The sequence below is a fragment of the Bombus impatiens genome, unplaced genomic scaffold (assembly GCF_000188095.3).
Source record: "Bombus impatiens unplaced genomic scaffold, BIMP_2.2 scf_0238, whole genome shotgun sequence".
Taxonomy (NCBI): Eukaryota; Metazoa; Arthropoda; class Insecta; order Hymenoptera; family Apidae; genus Bombus; species Bombus impatiens.
In genome coordinates, this window is record NT_176657.1 from 50,688 (window position 1) to 53,664 (window position 2,977).

A 2,977-nucleotide genomic window follows, 5' to 3' on the forward strand; every position below is an offset into this window, starting at 1 on the left:
TACGACTACCGTCCTGTTGTCCGCGGACTCGTTATCGAACCTAAGACCATTGTCACTAGCGTCGCGAGTGTGTGGTCATTGTGAGTTTGTGTCAACTCTGTAACAATTTCGTGTGTCAATAAAAATAACTTCAGTGTAAAAGAAAACATGGATAGCTTCAGTGAGGAATCCTTACCTGTCCCAAGCCCCCGCCACGAGGACGACTCGGGCCCAGACTCGGTACTTGACTCAACATACATATACGTGATGTGATCTTATTTTCGAGATATTTATGGTTCATTCTGCTACTATTCATCTTTACCAGATGTATAGTGATACATTGAAGTCAATTTATAAGTGAGAATTTTTTATTGCATAAAGACGAATAAAAATTTTCTCTATAATGTACCGAACATAATTATTTAGAAAAAACATGAACGAATAAATGTTCCTTTTAAAGAAAAAAATTAATGAATAATGAATAAGAATGAGAATAAAATGTTAGATAATAAATTATTTAAGAAGTGGCCGACAGCTTGAATTTCCATGATATGTTGTAGAAATCAACATTTTCAACAACTTCTTCTTTGGCATTTTACCGCCGCTCGGTCTTAGCTTCCGAGATATTCGCAAAAACTGTCGGTAACACTACATGTATATCTCTAACAGAATCGCAAGCATAGCTGACACGTTCGCCGTTTTGTTCGTCGTATTGCTTGGCGATTTATTTATTTACATTCATTAGACATTGATGCCTTTGTCTTTGAACTCTACTTTCCAAATCCAACAATGATTAATTATTTAAAACTGCGTATTCGAGACTGTAAGAATCATTGTTGATATTGGCTGAAATGTATTTAAGTTGAAATAAAAACAATAAAATATAAAGCTCGATATAAACTGTAATTTAAAAGACTTAGATTATTCTAAACCTAACTCATACCATTAATAATAATAATTTTTATTACGCAGTTCTGCAAGCGGCTATAATTCGAAGGATCCGTGGAATACCCAAGTTCGCCTAGTCTTCTTTTATATGTCGGATGAACACAGGGATTAAGGTTGTGGGCGTCAAATGAATCTCCACAGGAATTAGCCATTGATGCGGTACAACACAGGTGTAGTTTATTGCAAGGATTGAAACATACGGCGCAGGGGGTTTCGGAGCCCCCAGGCTCCGTCGGGAGTTCGAGTAGCTTCCCAGGCTCGACCCGACGGTCATCATGCGACTGGAAGAACGGCGGGGAGAGGTGGATCCCCGGGCACTCTCCGTACGGCATCCCCTCGTACGGTAATTACTACAGGGGACAAAGGAGATAAGGAAGGAGAGACGAGGAAGCTATCACTGAGTGGGGAGAAGCCGGGGAAGGTGGCGGATATCAGGTTGAATGAGAAGGTCACCATATCGGTAATCTCGAGGCAGAAGGGAGTAAAAGAGGGTGATCCCTTTAGACCCACGAAGAAGCTTCAGAGAAACCCGACGATCGGAGGTAGATCTCAGGTGGAGGTGATGGAGGAGTCGGGTGGTTCCTACGGTGTAAGGGACAGCGACTTCACCACGCCTGTGATACCTAGGAAAGGGTCGCCGGTGTAGTTGGTGAGGAAGGTGGTAGATAGAAACACCAAAAGGAGGCGGATTAGGGCGACCACGACTAGCGAGCTGGAGGATAGTGCCAGGGAGGATACCCAGCCTAGCGACGGTGAGGAAGAAGAAAACGTCCTGATCTTTAGGGCGGGACTTAAAGGATTGACCCGGGCCCTCGCGGGAGCGGTACAAATGTTAGGTATGACGGTCCGAAAACTTAGATTGGACGAGGACGACGACGAGGGCATCAGGGGGATGGGGAACGTGATAAAGGGTATCCTGTCCTCCTTAGAACAATGGGGGGAGCGGAAAGCGAGGAGAAGGAGGAGGAAGAGAACCCCGGAGGAAGAGGAGATAGGCGCGGGAACAATACCGAGGAAGGAAGTAGCGACGGACAAGGGCAGCCACCCCAAGAGAAAGGTGGTATCGCCGGCGGAGATATTGAGAGCGGAGGAACGAAAGAGGCCGAGGAGGGGAGAGGCTTCTTACGCGGAGGCATGCGGGAAGCAATTCAGGGACGCGCGAAGAGAAGAGGAGGGCAGCGAAGAATCTGATGGATGGAGGAGGGTGGTAAGAAGAAGGAAGGAGAGAAGAGCGCCCGTGGCGGTACTGGATACTCCCGTCCAGTCTGTGCACTTGATGCATCCGGACAGGGACAGGGAGGTACAGGCTATTGGAAGGGAAGTACCGAGAAGTAGGAGAAGGAGGGAAGCCATCCTGGTGAAGGTGAAGCAAGTAACTGGCTGCAGATCTACACGAGGATCATGGAGGCCAGGAGCTCTCGAGAGCCGGTTTGTTGGCGTGCCCAGTGGTCTGGTACGCGTTGGTATTGGTACCTTCAGACGGGGACGCAATTAGGGCGTTATAAATCAACTTAAATAGGCGCAGACTGGCGCAGGACCTGATGATGCAGTACGCGTGTGAAAGCAGGGTGGACATCGTGGTCATCTCTCAGCCCTACAGGCAATTGCCTTATTGGTTTAACAACGAGGGCGGGGATGCATCCGTATAGGTCACCCTGTTTAACGGTGGATACGCGATGAGCGAGACCCTGGTCCAAAAGGCTGGGATCGTAGGAATCAGGGTCGGCGACGTGTTCTGTGTCAGTGGGTACTGTTCTCCGAATACGACTAGGTGCATTTTCGATGCTTTTTGGGGGGAACTAGACGGAGTTCTGAAGGAGGGGAGGAGAAGCGGCGCTAATGGTCACCGGCGACTTTAATGCCAAGTCTAGAGTGTGGGGTGGCATTAAGACCGAACGGAGGGGGCATACCTGTTGAACGTGATCACGAAGCGCGGGTTGGTACCGATTAGGACGACGGGGAACTATTCCTTTCTGAGGAATGGAAGGATTAGCTTCCCGGATGTGTTGTGTATCGTTCGACGTATGAGGCTGAGTTGGAGGAGGAGTGC

The 2,977-nt window shown here is 48.1% G+C and overlaps 1 long non-coding RNA gene across 1 annotated transcript in view; it reads left to right on the forward strand.

Moving 5' to 3' along the window:
* The window catches only part of LOC117151500, an 8,556-nt gene extending 6,390 nt beyond the window's left edge, over positions 1–2,166 (forward strand). Inside the window, exon 3 of the long non-coding RNA XR_004461491.1 lies at positions 2,155–2,166. This is a non-coding gene — a long non-coding RNA (uncharacterized LOC117151500). The remainder of the gene's footprint in view (positions 1–2,154) is intronic.
* Positions 2,167–2,977: the final 811 nt, after the last annotated feature.